At 48.0% G+C, this 19,339-nt stretch overlaps 1 protein-coding gene across 3 annotated transcripts in view; it reads right to left on the reverse strand.

Annotated features, from left to right (window-relative positions):
• Positions 1-3,450, reverse strand: part of ATF1 (activating transcription factor 1) — a 61,757-nt gene extending 58,307 nt beyond the window's left edge. Inside the window, exon 1 of one of the 3 annotated variants that reach the window (XM_030816565.1) lies at positions 3,379-3,450. The gene's annotated coding sequence lies outside the window, so the exon portion shown is untranslated. Of the gene's footprint in view, positions 1-2,802; positions 3,112-3,378 lie in introns of those variants that run through there. The other 2 variants (XM_003252152.4, XM_030816566.1) reach the window with 2 other exon arrangements.
• Positions 3,451-19,339: the final 15,889 nt, after the last annotated feature.

The raw sequence follows: 19,339 nt of genomic DNA on the forward strand, positions 1-19,339 counted from the left end.
GGGATCCACCAACCTCAGCCTCCCAAAGTGCTGGGATTACAGGCCTGAGCCACCATGCCAGACCGGTTTTTTTTTTTTTAAACCATTCACTTAGCCATTTGTACAGTGAGAGAGAAGCCAGAAATCTGACTGGTAATACATTCTTACCCTTCTGCCAGCATCCCAGGCTTGTGGGTTCCCTTTCCCTTAGTGGTCCTAGTGTTGCGGCATCATTGCCCTGGGGGCCAAGCCGTATCATAAAGGAAAATTATCTTTTTTTCATTCTGGCCAGAGCAAAATACGTGTGATAAAGACATTAGCCACTCCGCTTAGCACCCAATATCAAACTAGCAAGGCTTAAATTTGCCCCCAGATGGGCCTGTCATCTTTAATTCAACCTCCAACTTGGAGTTTCAACATGTGGCCTCTAGGCAAGATGGTTGCCCTGAGCAATAGAAAAGATAAGAAACGCAAAGCAGAGAAGAAAAGTATTGCCTGTGGCAGGGTGGGGAAGCTGAAGAGCTTAGGGAGGCCAGAGAAAAGACCCACTCACTGCAGCCGACAATGAAAACTTCAGGCGGCCGCTTGTCCGTAGCAAAGGGACCTTTTCCAGCAGTCCCATCAGCTCTCAAGATTCCCCTTTTAGGGAGGAAAAAGCTCCCCATGTCCCACGATCCTGTTCATGCCTAACCCTGTCACCCACAGTCATCAGCAAAGAGCGCAAGGCAGATTAATCCAAAGAGAACAGCAGTTAACATCCCATAGTTCCAAACCTGTTCTTAGCTGAGAGGGACTTACCTGAGAGAGACTCTAACTCCCTAAATCTCAGAAGGGCCTCCAACCCAAGGTCGGTCAAGCTTAAGCATCCTTGCCTTTTATTAAGAGGGGCCTCTAACCCACTGTCTTAGGAGAGACTCCTAGACATAAATACTGGGTTTCCACAGTATAGTCGCTTCTGTGGCCACCACAAATACGTTACAGGACCCCTACACTTACCCAAAGGTTGGGTCAGGGTTTCTGAACTATAGTCCCTTTGTGGTCGCCAGAAATATGTTAACAGGACAGGCGTCCCGATCCAGACCCCAACTGAGGGTTCTTGGATCTCACGCAAGAAATAATTCAGGGCAAGTCCACAGTGCGATGTAAAAGTAACATTATGAAGAAAGTAAAGGAATAAAAAGAATGGCTACTCCATAGACAGAGCAGCCCCGAGGGCTGGTTACCCATTTTTACTGTTATTTCTCAATGATATGCTAAACAAGGGGGTGGATTATTCACGCCTCCCCTTTTTAGACCATATAGGGTAACTTCCTGACATTGCCATGGGATTTGTAAATGGCGCTGATGGGAGTGTAGCAGAGAGGATGACCAGAGGTCACTCTTGTGGCCATTTCAGTTTTGGCCGGCTTCTTCACTGCAACCTGTTTTATTAGCAAGGTCTTTATGACCTGTATTTTGTGCTGACTTGTCTCATCCTGTGACTTAGAATGTCTTAACTGTCTGGGAATGCAGCCCAGTAGGTTTCAGCCTCATTTTCCCCAGCTCCTGTTTAAGATGGAGTTGTTCTATCTAGTTCACACGCCTCTGACACCATCTCTATTTAAAAAAAAAAAAAAAAAAAAAAAAACTGGCAAAGGTAGCACACCCTATATTTAAAGTCAGAAGGGACTGCCACCTGCTGGTGATCGGGTAGGAATGGACAGACAGTTCACAGACCAAACCTAACCCTAAAAGATAACGGCGAGTATTAAAGAGCTAACACATTCGACTTTAGGGAAACAGTATTGATTCTAATTAAGACACGGAGGTAACTGCATATGATAAACTCCAAAGAAAAAAGAGCATTTTAGAAGAACGCATTTCTGTTAACAAAAACCTCAGGTTAAAATGCATTCTGCGACATAAATACCTACGAACTCATTACAGGTGAGGCCAGTTTGACAAAGACGCCTGCCAGATCCACGCCGAGCTTCTGAAGCCTAAAGGTTCTCAAACACTACCACTTGCCCAATCAATGCTCTTCAAAACACTAACGCCACAACCAGACGTTCACATTACAATCATTTCAAAGCGATTCCGCCGCCCGCTGCACGGCGTCGATGAAAGTGACAAATGCCGGGCTTCGTTTTATGACATACAAGATCACAGAGAAAGTCACCCTCGGCTGGGTCGCCCATCCAGAAGGGAACAGACGCCCTTGTGTCATTCCTAGCCAGGGGGAAAGCCGCCTACTGTCCCCACTCTGTCCCCGCTGCCAGGCGCATCTCTCCAGGACTGTCTGGGGCGTGCGCGATGCCCGTGCGTCGGTTGCCCGCTAGACTGCAAGCTCCAGGAGGGTAAGGGGCGCGCCTCTTCCCTCAGGGTCGCCAGCGCCGACGCGCTTCGAGGACCCTGTCGCGGGGTTAACCAGACCCGGGCTCCGCTTGGCGGACACCGTGCCGAGGCCATAGCCGCGCCGCCCTCTGCCCGGCTCCGGGCCCAACCTCGAGACCTCCCACGGGGAGCTCGCGCCTGCGACTGCAAAGGGCGGCTTCTGAGGCGAAAGCCACCCCGCGGCGGGCGGTTTCGGGCTTTACTTTTATTTGGGGGCGAGGGGGAGGAGCAGACGCACGACTGGAAGGGCGCAGCGCAGCCCTGCACCGAGGCGCGGGCGCCGGAAGCGCGGGCGGCCCCTCCCCCTTCCGCCGCGCCCCTCCCCCACCGCCGCCACCGCGCGCGACCCCCACCCGGCGCGCGACCCGCTCTGCGTCCCCGCCGGCGCCACGTTCCCGCGTCCTTCCCCGCCCGGGCCACGGGGCACGTCCCTCCCCGCCCCCCGCTTACCTGTGGCTGCCGCCTCGCCGCTCTCCGGGGCGGGAACTTCCACTCCCCCCTCCCAGGTAGATCCGAATTCACTACCCACTTCCCCACCCCCTCACGCAGCGGGGGACGAGCCTCCTTCTCGGGGGTCAGGCGGGGCGGGGAGAATCAGTGTCACTTAACAGCCAACTATCCTAAGCTACCGTTTCCTCGGCAGTCAGGGCCGCTACTGGCGGCATGATCTACACCAGGCTGGGGGCGGGGGCGGGGGCGGGGGCGGGGAGGGGAGGGGAGGGGGGCAAAACAGCACTAGTGTGCGTTTGGTGGAGGCTACGGCGCTGCCTCCGCGCGGGCCGCCGTCCTGCGTCACCGCGCTGCCCACGTGACGCGCCGCCATCTTGTACGCGGTCCTGACTTGTGGCTAGGGGTTCCTCGGAGCGCGATCCTCAGGCTGCAGCGGGAGAGGGACGCTGCCCGCGGTTCCGTTTCTCCTTAGGAGCTGTACCCCGCCCCGCCCCACGTCCGCTTCCGGAGGCCTTGAGCAGCTGTGTGCTCGCGGGAGGCCGTTTTCATCGATGAATGGCGGCGCTGTCAACTCACCTCCTGCCAATTGACCTTGACCGACGCCCGCCCTGTCCTCTTGGAAGGAGAAATGAAGAGTGAAGGCTTTGACTTCCTCAGCTTTTTTTTTTTTTTTTTTTTTTGAGATGGAGTCTCTTTTTTTGTTTGTTTCCCCCGAGATTGAGACGGGGGTCTCGCTCTGTGGCCCAGGCTGTAGTGCAGTGGTTCCATCTCGATTCACTGCAGGGATTCAAGCGATTCTCCAACCTCAGCCTATGGGGCAGCTGGGACCACAGGCGCGCGCCACCACGCTTGGCTTGAAGAGATGAGGACTCTGTTGCTCAGGCTGGTCTTGAACTCCTGGGCTCAAGTGATCCGCCGCCTCAGCCTCTCAAAGTCCTGGGATTACAGGCGTGAGCCACCGCGCCCGGCCTTACTCAGATTTTTCTTAATCCCATAAAGTAACATTGAGTTGTGTCCTTTAACCCATGGGGAAGGATTTTCTACAGAAACGGATTTACAATGAGACCTAACAAGGTGGCCGGGCGCGGTGGCTCGTGCCTGTCATCCCAGCACTTTGGGAGGCCCAGGCGGGCGGATCACCTGAGATCGGGAGTTCGAGACCAACCTGACCAACATGGAGAAACCCCGTCTCTACTAAAACATACAAAAGTAGCCGGGTGTGGTGGCGCATGCCTGTAATCCAAGCTACTTGGGAGGCTGAGGCAGGAGAATCGCTTGAATCCGGGAGGCGGAGGTTGCGGTGAGCCGAGATCGCACCGTTGCACTCCAGCCTGGGCAACGAGCAAAACTCCGTCTCAAAAAAAAAAGAAAAAAGAAACGTAACAGAGTGTTAATAAAATGTTATGCCGTCGTTTTAATGCATTACAAAAACTTTTCAGAATATTTTTGTGTCTACCTCTCTGGGAGTTATGCCTTATTCTTAATTTTTAAAATTTCCTTGTAAAATGCTGTTTTATGGCTTTAATGATAGTAAACGACGAAAGATAAACTGTTTTAGTATGCTCTTGACAAAAAGTTCCGAAAGTTTTCTGAAATTTTACTGGTTTGAGATCCCCAATTTAGGAAACTGATTTAGTAGAGAGAGCTTTGCCTATTTTTGGCCCTTTGGGTCAGAGAATGTGATATAAAGCCGAAGGTTTACTCTGCCAGACACTCCTAAGAGGTCACTAACGTTTAGCTATTGACATTCAGCAAAAATTGTTGATTACCTATTAACTGCTAGACCAGGGGACAACTGTTAAGTCAGTGTTTCAGCATTACTGAAAGAAAAGTGGCCTATAAAGGTAAGGGAGGGGAAGAGTTTCTCAGATATCAGCCTTCGATGATTAATAAAGTCCAGCCTCAATCATTCTGGAATCCAGAATATTGATGGCTGGAAGGCTGGTTGTACAAGTTTATTGTTCTTTGGTGTTTGGTTTTTTCTTCCGTGGACCACAGAATGCTTAACAAAAGTTGATCAGTAAAAAGCGGGGGAGGGGCTAGGCGCGGTTTCTCACGCCTGTAATCCCAGCACTTTGGGAGGTGGGGGAGGGCAGATCACCTGAGGTCAGGAGTTAGAGACCAGCCTGGCCAACATGGTGAAACCCCGTCTCTACTAAAAATACAAAAATTAGCCAGGTGTGGTGGCACACACCTATAATCCCAGCCTCTCAGGAGGCTGAAGTATGAGAATCGCCTGAACCTGGGAGGCAGATGTTGCAGTGAGCCGAGATCATGCCACGGCGCTCCAGCCTGAGCCACAGAGGGAGACTGTCTCCAAAGAAAAAAATAAAAACCTTGAAATTTATTGAAAAATGAAACCTTCAAAATGTGCATTGACTACTTCTTTAGCTCCTCTTCCTTAGTGTCTTAGGTCTAAATCAAATGTTATGCTTGACCAGTCCTGGTGGCATGCGCCTGTAATCCCATCTACTGGGGAGGCTGAGGCAGGAGGATCACTTGAGCTCAGGAGTTTGAGGATACAGTGAGCTATGATAATGCCACTGCACTCAAGCCTACGTGACAGATGAGACACTGTCTCTAATTTTTTTTTTTTTTTTTTTGAGATGGAGTCTGCCTCTGTCGCCCAGGCTGGAGTGCACTGGTGCAATCTTGGCTCATTGCAACCTCCGCCTCCCGGGTTTCAGTGATTCTTCTGCCTCAGCCTCCAAGTAGTTGAGATTACAGGTGTGTGCCATCACAGCTAGCTAATTTTTGTAGTTTTTTAAGTAGGGACGGGGTTTCCCCATGTTAGCCAGTCTTGGTCTCGAACTGCTGACCTCAAGTGATCCTCCCAAAGTGCTGGGATTACAAGCATGAGCCACGGCGCCTAGCCTCTAAAATAAATTTTTTTTAATTGTTTAAAAAACACAACTCAGGCCAGGCACGGTGGCTTATGCATGTAATCCCAACACTTTGGAGGGCGAGGTGGGTGGATCACCTGAGGTGAGGAGTTCGAGACCAGCCTGGCAAATATGACGAAACTCCGTCTCTACTGAAAATACAAAAGTTAGCCAGACGTGGTGGCACGAGTCTACAGTCCTAGCTACTTGGGAGGCTGAGACAGGAGAATCGCTTGAACCCAGGAGTTGGAGTTTGTGGTGAGCCGAGATCGCGCCACTGCACTCCAGGCTGGGCAACAGAGGGAGACTCCGTCCCAAAAAACCCCCAAAAAACCACGACTCAGTTGACAGAGGAAAAGAAGAAAAAAAGTTATGCTTGTTCAACACTGGCCCCTCAAAAATACTTCTGCCTTTGTCTCTTTCTCATTGAAGTGTCATAAGCTGCGCCTACCAGTCTTCTGAACTGTGATAACTACATGAAAAAAAAAAAAAGGTCTTGGTTCTGATGCATGCAGTTTATCTGCATAGTAAGTTTCATAAACCAGATGGACAGATCTTTAATTTTAAAAACAAGGAAAGTGAAACAAAGAAACTTAGAGCCATGGCCAGGCGCGGTGGCTCACGTCCTCTGTAATCCCAGCACTTTGGGAGGCCAAGGTGGGAGGATCACTTGAGGTCAGGAATTCAAGACCAGTCTGGCAAAACCCTGTCTCTACCAAAAATACAAAAAATTAGCTGAGCATGATGGAGCACACCTGTGGTCCCAGCTACTTGGGAGGCTGAGGCAGGAGAATCACTTGAACCCAGGAGGTGAAGGTTGCAGTAAGTCGAGATCGTGCCACTGCACTCTAGACCGGGTGACAGAGCAAGACTACCTCAAAAAAAAAAAAAAAAGAAGAAAAGAAAAAGAAACTTAGAGCCGGAAGTAATTTTTTTTTTTTTTGAGACAGTCTTGCTCTGTCGCCCAGGCTGGAGTGCAGTGGGGGGACCTCGGCTCACTGCAACCTCTGCCTCCTGGGTTCAAATGATTCTCCTGCCTCAGCCTCCTGAGTAGCTGGGATTACAGGCGCCTACCACTACGTCTGGCTAATTTTTGTATTTTTAGTAGAGATAGGGTTTCACCATGTTAGGCTGGTCTCGAACTCCTGACCTAAGGTGATCCGCCTGCCTCGGCCTCCCAAAGTGCTGGGATTACAGGCGTGAGCCACTGTGTCTGGCCAAAAGTAATTGTTTTTTTAAAATAAACTGGGCAAGCCTGTGGTAGCACCACTTTGGCTCTCCTGGCACACTTTTTTGTGGTTAGAAAAGGGAGATGTGGCCAGGCGCATTGGCTCATGCCTGTAATTCCAGTACTTTGGGAGGCTGAGGCGGGCGGATACCTGAGGTCAGGAGTTTGAGACTAGCCTGGACAACATGGTGAAACGCCGTCTCTACTGAAAATACAAAAATTAGCCAGGCGTGGTAGTGTGCACCTGTAATCCCAGCTACTCAGGAGGCTGAGGCAGGAGAATTGCTTGAACCTGGGAAGCAGAGGTTGCAGTGAGCTGAGATTGTGCCACTGCATTCCAGCCTGGGTGACAGTGCAAGACTCTGTCTCAAAAAAAAAAAAAAGGAAAAAATTAACCAGGTGTGATGCCGTGCACCTGTAATCCCAGCTACTCGGGAGGTTGAGGCAAGAGAATCACTTGAACTCAGGAGGTGGAGGTTGCAGTGAGCTGAGATCACTCCATGGCACTCCAGCTTGGGCAACAGAAGGAGACTCCATCCCATTAAAAAAAAAAATAAAAAAAAAGAGGTTATAATGAAATGGATTTAATAACACTGCCTATCCCATAGGGTTTTGTAGACTGAATTACTTTGATACACGTAAAGTTAGAGCTGTGCTTAGTATACAGTAAGCACTAAATAAATGTTGGATTTTTTTTTAGACAGTCTTGCTGTGTCGCCCAGGCTGGAGTGCAGTGGCACACGATCTCAGCTTACTGCAGCCTTGACCTCCTAGGCTCAAGCCATCCTCCCACCTTAGCCTCCCAAGTACCTGGGGCTATAGATGTGCAGCACCACGCCCAGCTAATTTTTTTTTTTTTTTTTTTTTTTTTGAGACAGTCTCGCTCTGTCTCCCAGGTTGGAGTGCAGTGGCGCGATCTCGGCTCACTGCAACCTCTGCCTCCCGGGTTCACGCCATTCTCCTGCCTCAGCCTCTGGAGTACCTGGGACTACAGGCACCTGCCACCACACCCGGCTAATTCTTTTTTGTATTTTTAGTAGAGACGGGGTTTCACCATGTTAGCCAGGATGGTCTTGATCTCCTGACCTCGTGATCTGCCTGCCTCAGCCTCCCAAAGTGCTGGGATTACAGGCGTGAGCCACCGTGCCCGGCCAATTTTAAAAGTTTTCTGTAGAGATAGGGTCCCTCTGTGTTGCCCAGGCTGGTCTCGAGCTCCTGAGCTCAAGTTATCCACCTTAGCCTCCCAAAGTACTGAGATTGCAGGCGTGAGCCACAGAGCCTGGCCAGAACCTTCCTGATGTTGGTCAGAGCAGCCTGCAGGTTTCACACACCTTTCTAAGCCCCCAGGTAGTGATGGTGACTGAAGCTATGAGGGCAGAAGAGTCAAACCCTTACCCAGAAAAAGTAAATCTGTTCACGTGAGAAGAAATCACTGCCCCTTCTACGATGAAAGAAGCCCGATGTTGTCAGCTTGCTATGAAGTGGTCTAGTAGTTTTCTGAAGAAACAGTGCGACATTGGGAGCTCACTGTTGGTCTCGGTCAGTGTTGAGTTGAGGTTTCAGAGACAGTAGTTGTTAAATCAGTTTTAGGAGTCCATGCATAGCCTCCACCTCTGCCACTGTGGCCGCTCCATTCATATGCTCATTGTACCAGTTCCAAGAAGTCAATAGGTGGCTGACATCAACCAGCCAAGTCCAGCCCAGGCTGGAGTGCAGTGATGCGATCTCGGCTCACTGCAGCCTCCAACTCCCTGGTTCAAGCAATTCTCCTGCCTCAGCCTCCCGAGTAGCTGGGATTACAGGTATGTGCCACGACGCCCAGCTAATTTTTGTATTTTTAGTAGAGATGGGGTTTCACCATGTTGACCAGGATGGTCTTGATCTCCTGACCTCGTGATCCACCTGCCTTGGCCTCCCAAAGTGCGGGGATTACAGGCGTGAGCCACCACACCCCACCATGACTTTCCTTTAATTTGGATCTCATTCAATTTCACAGCGTTTTGTGGTTTTCAGTGTATGACTTTGCACTGATTTTATTTATTTATTTATTTATTTATTTATTTATTTATTTATTTATTTTTTGGAGGCAAGGTCTCACTCTGTTACCCAGGCTGGAGTGCAGTGATGCGATCTCAGCTCACTGCAACCTCTGCCTCCCGGGTTCAAGCGATTCTCCTGCCCCAGCCTCCTGAGTAGCTGGGATTACAGGCATGTGCCACCATGCCTGGCTAATTTTTGTATTTTTGGTAGAGACGAGATTTCACCATGTTGGCCAGACTGGTCTCCAACTCCTGACCTCAGGTGATCCACCCGCCTCAGCCTCCCAAAGTGCTGGGATTACAGTCATGAACCACCACGCCCGGCTCTGATTTTTATATTTTTAGTAGAGATGGGGTTTCACCATGTTGGCCAGGCTGGTCTCGAACTCCTGGCCTCAAGCAATACACCCTACACCTGCCTCGGCTTCCCAAAGTGCTGGGATTACAGGTGTGAACCACTGTGCCCAGCCTTTTTTTTTTTTTTTTGAATAACACTGTTACAGAAGAATGTCAGTTTACTCCAGGGCACTTCAGTATTCCTGAGGAATAAACACAGTCTCTCTTTTCCTCCCACTGGGATGTTGTCAGGTGAAGTCACTCTTCCTGCTGTTTGATATATTTTCCATGTAGAAGATATGGACCTGGAAATCATGCTGACAGTTGGAGTAAGCCATTTCTAATCCCATGCCAGAACCGAAGGCTAATGGCCACACTCATCTTTTAAAGAAGGTAAGTAGGCTGGGTGCGGTGGCTCACGCCTGTAATCTCAGCACTTTGGGAGGCCAAGGTGGGCGGATCACCTGAGGTCGGGAGTTCGAGACCAGTCTGACCAACATGGAGAAACCCCATCTCTACTAAAGATACAAAATTAGCTGGGCATGGTGGCAGGTGCCTGTAATCCCAGTTACTCGGGAGGCTGAGGCAGAATTGCTTGAACCTGGGAGGCAGAGGTTGCAGTGAGCTGAGATTGCGCCATTGCACTCCAGCCTGGGCAACAAGAGTGAAACTCAGTCAAGAAGGAGGAAGGGAGGAAGGGAGGGAGGGAGGGAAGGGAAGGAAGGGAAGGAAGGCTAATTCAAAGTACTTACCATCATGGCCACATCTGCCAGGTACCGATCCCACTTCCTGCCAAGCCTCCACTCCAACATCTCCCCACCCATGGCTCCCTATCTCATTTAATTTATTGAATACTGTACTGAAAGTGAGAAACAGAATGGTTTCATGGGTACTCAAAGTATGGTTTCTACTGACTGCATCACTTTTGCACCATTGTAAAGTTGAAAAATTGTAAGTTGAACCATCATAAGTCACAGACCGTATTTTATTCCTTTTGATGCTATTTCAAATGGAATTGTTTTGTGTATTTTATTTTTGGAAAGTTCATTGCTAATGAATAGAAATAAAAGTGATTTATGTTGCTCTTGTATTCTTCAACCTTGTGAAAGTCACTTATTCCTTTTAGTGTTTTCTTAAATTTAAAACAATTTTTGTAGGTACATAGTAGGTGTATACATTTCTGGGGTACTTGAGATGTATTGATACAGGCATGCAACATGAAATAAGCACATCATGGAGAATGGGGTATCCATCCCCTCAAGCATTTATCCTTTAAGCTACAAATAATCCAATTATATTATTTAAAAGTATACAATTATTACTGACTATAGCCACCCTATTTATTCTAATTGTGTATTCTTTAGGATTTTCTTTTTTTTTTTTTTTTTCTTTTTTTTTTAAGACGGAGTCTTGCTCTGTGCCCCAGGCTGGAGTGCAGTGGCGCGATCTCGGCTCACTGCAAGCTCCGCCTCCCGGGTTCACGCCATTCTCCTGCCTCAGCCTCCCGAGTAGCTGGGACTACAGGCGCCCGCCAACACACCCGGCTAATTTTTTGTATTTTTTTTTTAGTAGAGACGGGGTTTCACTGTGTTAGCCAGGATGGTCTCGATCTCCTGACCTCGTGATCCGCCCGCCTCGGCCTCCCAAAGTGCTGGGATTACAGGCTTGAGCCACCGCGCCTGGCCTCTTTAGGATTTTCTATGTACAAGTCATTTTATCTGTGAATAGAGATAGCTTTTATTCCTCTTTTCCTCTGGATGCCTTTTATTTCTTTTTCTTGCCTAATCACTCTGGATAGACCTTTAGTACAACGTTGAATAGAAGAGGTGAGAACAGACTTTCTCTTCCCTTGTTTCCACTGTTAGGGAGAGAGCATTCAGTTTTTCACTATTAAGTGGGGTGTTAGTTTTTCACAGATGGTCTTTAACAGATTTAGAATTCACCTTCATCTTTTTTTTTTTTTTTTTTTAGAGATGCAGTCTCACTATATTGCCCAGGCTGGTCTCAAACTTCTGGGCTCAAGTGATCCTCCTGCCTCAGCCTCCCAAAATGCTGGGATTGCAGGCGTGAGCCACTGTGCCAGGCCCACCTTCATTTTTGAAGACTAGTTTCACTGGATATAGAATTCTGAATTGACAGTCTTTAACTCCTAGCAGCCTAAACGTATTCGATGTTCTTCTGGCTTCCACAGTGTTTAATGAGAAGTTGGCTATCATTTGTATCATTGTTAACTGCTATGTAACATGTCATTTTCTCAGGCTTCTTTGAAGACTTTTGCTTTATTTAAGTTTAGCAGTTTGCCCATGACTCTACCTAAGTGGTTTTCTTTGTATTTATACTGCTTGCTGCTTCTTGAGCTTCTTCAGTCAGTAAATGTATGTCTTTCCAAATCTGGGAAGCTTTTGCCATTATTTCTTCTCTCTCTCCTCCATCTGGAACTCCAATTATAATATGTTAGACCACTTAATAGTTTCCCACAGGTCTCTGAGGCACTATTTTTTTCTCCAATCTCTTTTCTCTTTGTTCTTCAGATTAGATAATCTATTGATCTATCTTAAAGTTCAGTTATTCTTTTTCACCTGAGGTCAGGAGTTTGAGACCAGCCTGGCCAACAAACCTCATCTCTACTAAAAATACAAAAACTAGCTGGGCGTGGTGGTGGGTGCCTGGAATCCCAGGTACTCGGGAGGCTCACTTATTTTTCCCTAACTATGCTAGCTATAATCTCATCTGAGACCCAGACTAGGATAATTTGAAGACTGGGCTTAGCTGGGACTGTTGACCAAAGCACCAAAACATAGCGCCTTTTCAGAGCTTGGGCCTCTTACAATATAGCAGCTGGGTTCTAAAAGGGAGCATCAGGAAAGCCAGCATTTTAAGCTCAAGCTGCTGCTCATCCATGCCAAAAGTCATGCAGATTATTTCTCCCACATTCTATTGATCAGACCATATTTGAGGGGAAAGGACTGTACCTCTTGAGGGAATGTCAGGGTAACATTGCAAAGAGCACATGGGATGGAAGATAATATGTGAAGATACATTGGAAAATACAGTCTCCACATTAGCAAAGCAAACCCAGTGGTGTATAAGAAATAATAGATGATGATCAAAAGAGGTCAAATCAAGGATGGTTCAATATTAGAAAAATCTCTGGCTGCTACAGATGTGTAAAAAAATTAGTAAAATCGATTTATATAAATACATCTTTTTTTTTTTTTTTTTTTTTTTTTTTGAGACGGAGTCTCGCTCTATCGCCCAGGCTGGAGTGCAATGGCACAATCTCGGCTCACTGCAAGCTCCGCCTCCCGGGTTCACGCCATTCTCCTGCCTCAGCCTCTCTGAGTAGCTGGGACTACAGGCGCCCGCCACCACGCCCGGCTAATTTTTTGTATTTTTAGTAGAGACGGGGTTTCACTGTGGTCTCGATCTCCTGACCTTGTGATCCGCCCGCCTCGGCCTCCCAAAGCGCTGGGATTACAAGCGTGAGCCACCGCGCCCGGCCTATATAAATACATCTTAACAGCTTAAAGGAAAAAACGATGAGATCATCTCACAGACCTGGTGGGGAGGAAAAGATAAACTTCAACACCAATGAAAAAAATCCAGCAGGCATGGAATAGACTTTTTTTTTTTTTTTTTTGAGACGGATTCTCCCTCTGTCACCCAGGCTGGAGTGCAGTGGTGCAATCTCAGCTGACTCTGACCTCTGCCTCCCGAGTTCAAGCAGTTCTCCTGCCTCAGCCTCCCGAGTAGCTGGGATTACAGGCACCCACTACCACACCCGGCTAACTTTCGTAATTTTTGGTAGAGACAGGTTTCATCATGTTGGCCAGGCTGGTCTCAAACTCCTTGCCTCAAGCGATCCACCCGCCTTGGCTCCCAAAGTGCTGGGATTACAGGTGTGAGCTGCCGCGCCCGGCCAGAATAGACTTTTTTTTTTTTTTTTTTTTGGAGACGGAGTCTTGCTCTGTCGCCCAGGCTGGAGTGCAGTGGTGCAATCTCGGCTCACTGCAAACTCCGCCTCCTGGGTTCACGCCATTCTCCCGCCTCAGCCTCTGGAGTAGCTGGGACTACAGAAGCCCACCACCACACCCAGCTAATTTTGTTTTTGTATTTTTTGTAGAGACGTGTTAGCCAGGATGGTCTCGGTCTCCTGACCTCGTGATCTGCCCACCTTGGCCCCCCAAAGTGCTGGGATTACAGGCCTGAGCCACCCCACCCGGCCTTTTTTTTTTGATGGGTTCTTGCTCTTGTCACCCAGGCTGGAGTACAGTGGCGTGATCTCAGTTCACTGCAACCTCTGCCTCCCAGGTTCAAGTGACTATCCTGCCTTAGCCTCCCGAGTAGCTGGGATCACAGGCGCCCGCCACCAAGCCCAGCTATTTTTTTTTTGTATTTTTAGTAGAGACGGGGTTTCACCCTGTTAGCCAGGATGGTCTCGATCTCCTGACCTCGTGATCCGCCCGCCTCGGCCTCCCAAAGTGCTGGGATTACAGGCTTGAGCCACCGCGCCCGGCCTAGAGATGGGGTTTCACTGTGTTGGCCAGGCTGGTCTCAAACTCCTGACCTCAGGTGATCCGCCCACCTTGGCCTCCCGAAGTGTTGGGATTACAGGCGTGAGCCACCGCGCCCGGCCTAGAGATGGGGTTTCACTGTGTTGGCCAGGCTGGTCTCGATCTCCTGACCTCAGGTGATCCGCCCACCTTGGCCTCCCGAAGTGTTGGGATTACAGGCGCCACTGCACGTGGCCTAGACTTCTTTGACAAAGCACATCTATCAACATATAGTAAAAAGAATACACAATGGTGATACTTCAGAAGCACTACTAGAAAAGTCAAGACTATGAGGATGCTGCTCACTTTATATCACTTTCTACTCAGCTGTGGTTTATGCCACTAAGTTGGGGTGGTTTGTTACACAGCAATAAATAACTGAAACACCGAGATTTTTATGAGACAGGATCTCACTCTGCTGCCCAGGCTGGAGTACAGTTGCACAATCATGGCTCACTGCAGCCTCAAACTCCTGGGCTCAAGTGATCCTCCGCCTTAGTCTGCTAAGTAGCTGGGATCACAGACGCGTGCTATCACGCCCAGCTATTTATTCTTTTTTTTTTTTTTTTTTGAGACAGAGTCTCGCTCTGTCGCCCAGGCTGGAGTGCAGTGGCGCGATCTCGGCTCACTGCAAGCTCCGCCTCCCGGGTTCATGCCATTCTCCTGCCTCAGCCTCTCCGAGTAGCTGGGACTACAGGCGCCCGCCACCACGCCCGGCTAATTTTTTGTATTTTTAGTAGAGACGGGGTTTCACTGTGTTAGCCAGGATGGTCTCGATCTCCTGACCTCATGATCCGCCCGCCTCGGCCTCCCAAAGTGCTGGGATTACAGGCGTGAGCCACCGCGCCAGGCCTATTTTTTTTCTTAGAGATAGGGTCCCGTTAAGTTGCCCAGCCTTGTCTCCAACTCCTGGCATCAAGCCATCCTCCTGCCTTGGCCTCCTGAAGATTATAGGTGTGAGCCACCATGCCTGGCCTAGACTTTATCATCTTGTATTTTTTCTCAAGTGAGATTGATTTAGAATTTTTAAAAACTGCCTTAGTGTGACTTTGGTATCTGACTTATACTAAGTTGGTAAGATTAGTTGGATGGCTTTTTCTTTTATATATGAAAATAGGATTTTTTTTGCTTTGTTGTGTGGTAAAATTCAGATTTTCTATTTCTTGAGTGAATTTTCAAAGTTACATAATTTTTAGAAAATTACCCATTTGAAACGGAAACTTACTGAAAAAATAATCCCTTGAAATAGAAGCACAAGTGTTGTATCTGTAGTTATGTTCCCTTTTGTGTTTCCTACTTTTTGTGTACATGTGTGCATGCCTTTTGTTAAATGGGTTTTACTGTGATTAGAATATTTGTAAGAAATCAGTTTCTGGTTCTGTTGAACCTTTTTCTGTTTTCTGTTTTCTTCCTTTTTTTTTTTTTTTTTTTTTTTTTTTTTTTTGAGACGGAGTCTCGCTCTTTCACCCAGGCTGGAGTGCAGTGGCGCGATCTCGGCTCACTGCAGGCTCCGCCTCCCGGGTTCACGCCATTCTCCTGCCTCAGCCTCGGGCGTAGCTGGGACTACAGGCGCCCGCCACCTCGCCCGGCTAATTTTTTTTTGTATTTTTAGTAGAGACGTGGTTTCACCGTGTTAGCCAGGATGGTCTCGATCTCCTGACCTCGTGATCCGCCCGCCTCGGCCTCCCAAAGTGCTGGGATTACAGGCGTGAGCCACCGCGCCCGGCTGTTTTCTTCCTTTTTTATTAATGTCTGCTTTTGTCTTTGTTATTTCCTTCTTTCAACTTTCTTAGTGGGTTTTATTCTTTTCCTAGATTCTGAAGTTGAATACAACTAATTCATTTTGTTTGTTCTTTAATGCATGATGAACTCCCTCTTACCTGCTTCTTTAGGAACCACCATCATTTCCAGAGTCTTATGTTCTGCTTTGTCAGGTCTGTCTGACCATGGGAGTTATTTATTTATAGAAATGATCTCAGAAATGAGTGTTCATCTTTGGAGACTGAGAATGGAGATTCAGAGAAGTGAATGAGGTCATCAGGTAGACTTTATTAATAGCAACTTCTATTAGGATCTTGCTCATACTCAGTTTTATTTGAAAAAGTGTGCTTCCTCCCTTGCTGCCAATCCTTCCACCTGCTCACTGGAGTCCGTCCGCTCCAGCTTCCTCAGTGACAGTGACCTCGCTCTGTCAGTTGTCCCTTACTGCTGTATTTAGAAACTTTCCCTCTATTCTGGCTTTTTCTCCTGACATGTTTATTTCTTCTATCTTCAAAACAGCCCCCCCTTGATTTTACATCCCTCTTCTAACTGCTGTCCCCTCTTTCTCCTTCCTACTTGCAGTTGCAGATAAAGCCTCTGGAGAGGGGCCTCTGTTCAGTCTCACCTCCCAGCAGTTTTCTCCTGAACCAGTTTTCAGGCTTCTGCCCATACAGCTGCACTAAAACTCTCTCATCAAGGCTACCAGGGACTCCCTCGTTGGCAGGTGCAGCAGATGCCATCCAGTCCCTGTTCTACTCAAGGGACTCCCTCGTTGGCAGGTGCAGCAGATGCCATCAATCCCTGTTCTGCTCAGCTTTGCTGTGGCCTTTGGGTTGTTGAGCACTCCCTCCTCTTTTTGCTTTTGAGACGGAGTCTCGCTCTTTCGCCCAGGCTGGAGTGCAGTGGTACGATCTCAGCTCACTGCAACCTCCGCCTCCCGGGTTCAAGCGATTCTCGTGCCTCAGCCTCCGGAGTAGCTGGGACTACAGGCACCCGCCACCATGCCCAGCTGAATTTGTATTTTCAGTAGAGACTGGGTTTCACCATGTTGGCCAGGCTGGTCTTGAACTCCTGACCTCAGGTGATCTGCCCGCCTCGGCCTCCCAAAGTGCTGGGATTACAGGCATGAGCCACTGTGCCCGGCCCTCACGAACCTTTAAATGCTGTTGTTCGCCATGACTGATCCTTTTCTCATTCTACATGTTCTTCCTTGACAGTATCATCCACTTTGAAATGTTGTCTCCTAAATCTAGTTTTAGGCCAGAGCTCTCCTGAGGCAAAGACCTCAGTATTCAGCTGTCTGTTGGAACTCTACTCCTGCATGTTCCACAGCACCTCAAAGGAACATGACCAATATGGAACACAGTGTCCTCTTTCCCAAATCTATTCCTCCTGTTTTCTCCCCTGCCTTGGTAAATGGCCCCACATCCACCTAACCCCAAGCCAGAAATCTAGGAGTTATTTTGGATTCCCTCTTCCTTACCCTGAATATTCAGCAGTTGGAATCTTTTTTTTTTTTTTTTTTTTTTTTGAGACAGAGTCTCACTCTGTCGCTCAGGCTGGAGTGCAGTGGCACAATCTCGGCTCACTGCAATCTCCACCTCCCAGGTTCAAGTGATTGTTCTGCCTCAGCCTCCCCAGTAGCTGGGATTACAGGTATGTGCCACCACCACACCTGGCTAATTTTTGTTATTTTTAGTACAGATGGGGTTTCACCACGTTGATCAGACTGGTCTTGAACACCTGACCTCAGTTGATCCACCCACCTCAGCCTCCTAAGGTGCTGGGATTACAGGCATGAGCCACTGCGCCGGGCCAGCAGTTGGAATCTTAATGCCACCAAAGTTTTTATGCATGGCCTCTCTTCTCCATTCTTACTGCCTTGAAGTACCCTTGCTCTTCTGTCTTAGTCTGTTTTGTGCTGCTGTAACAAAGATACCTGAACCTGGGTAGTTTAAAAAGAACAGAAATGTATTTCTCACTTCTGGAGGCCAGGAAGTTCAACATCGAGGCACTGGCAGGTTGGCTTGTATGGTGAGGGCTGCTCTCTTTCCAAGACAGTGCTGTGTTGCTGTGTCCTCCAGAGGGGAGGAACACTGGTGGTGAAGGGCAGAAGGTAAGCGAGTCAAGTGCTGCTGCATGAAGCCTTTCATAAGAGCTCTAAGTCCATTTGTGAGGGAGAAGCCATCATGACCTAATGACCTCTTAAAACTATCACCTTGGCCATTAAGTTTCAACAGAAGAATCTGGAGGGAACACATTCAAATCATAGCACTCTATCACTGTGGTTACTGCAAAGGTCTCCCAACTAGTCTTTCCAGTTTTATCTCTTTTTCCCTATCTATTCCTATCTATTTTTTTCTTTTTCTTTTTTTTCTTTAGAGACAGGGTCTTGCTCTGTCACCCAGCCTGGAGTGCAGTGGCGCAATTGTAACTCATTGTAGCCCTGAACTCCTGGGCTCAAGAGATCTTCCGCCTTGGCTTCCCAAAGTACTGGGATCACAGGCGCGAGCCACCACGCCCAGCCCCAATCTACTTTCTACATGACTGCCAGAATAATTTTCTATGCTGCGAATCTGAGCATATTATCCCCGTGCTTTAAATCCCTCACTAACTCTCCTTTGCCCTTTGATAAAAGCCCAAAATTCTTAGCATGATATACAAGACCCTCAGTGATCTGTCCCTGGCTCAAGCCTCCATAATTATCTTTTATTTTTCTCCCCTCAAACCTTGCATCCTTATCTTAGTCCTTTTGTGCTGCTATAACAAAATACCTAAGCCTGGATAATTTATTAACAGCTTAAATTTACTGCTCATGGTTACGGAGGCTGGGAAGTCCAAGATTAAGGTGCTGACAGTTTCAGTGTCTGGTGAGGGCCTGGTCTCTACTTCCGAAATGGTACCTTAAATGCTGCTTCTTCTGGAGTTGACGAACACCATGTCCTCACATGGGAGGAGGGACAGAAAGGCAAAAGGGCCTAACCAGTTCTCTCTAGTACTTTAACAAGGGCACTAATCCATTCACCAGGGCACAGCTCTCGTAACTTAATCACTTCCCAAAAGGCCCCACCTCTTAAAACTATCACATTGGGTCTTAAGTGCTAACATATGAATTTTGGGCAGACACATACATTGAAACCACAGCAATCCCAATAATGAATTCTAGTTCCCAGAATATGCGACTCTGCCTTCCTGCTCACTATCTTATCTGGCTGTCTTATCTTCTGAAACCCAGGTCAGAGGTTCCCTACTCCTCACTTATCCTCCCTTACTGTCAGACTATGTGCCTCGCCTGCCTGCTCTCATGATGCATGTCTGCTCTTAACCCTTGTATTGTATTGTATTGTGATTATTATCCTATATCTCCTAGAGGGCAGTGACTTTTTTTCTCTCTGGCTTCAGCTCTTATCACAGTGCTGTGACATGAAAAAATGTTCTCAGCTGCCAGAGTAGTCTGGAGCAATGAAATAATTCAAGGACCAGTTTCGGTGTCTGAAAACAGGCACAATTTGATGGGCTCCCACCAAGTTTCTTGAAACCAAGAATTGGAAAAGCAAATGAAACCTCATTTTAGGAAAAGCTAAAAATCCAGCCTAATTATATTCAAGTTTAGGCCAGGCGTGGTGGGTCACGCCTGTAATCCCAGCACTTTGGGAGGCTGAGAAGGGCAGATCACTTGAGGTCAGGAGTTTGAGACCAGCCTGGCCAACATGATGAAACCCTGTCTCTACTAAAAAT

Source organism: Nomascus leucogenys, chromosome 8 (genome assembly GCF_006542625.1).
Source record: "Nomascus leucogenys isolate Asia chromosome 8, Asia_NLE_v1, whole genome shotgun sequence".
Taxonomy (NCBI): domain Eukaryota; kingdom Metazoa; phylum Chordata; class Mammalia; order Primates; family Hylobatidae; genus Nomascus; species Nomascus leucogenys.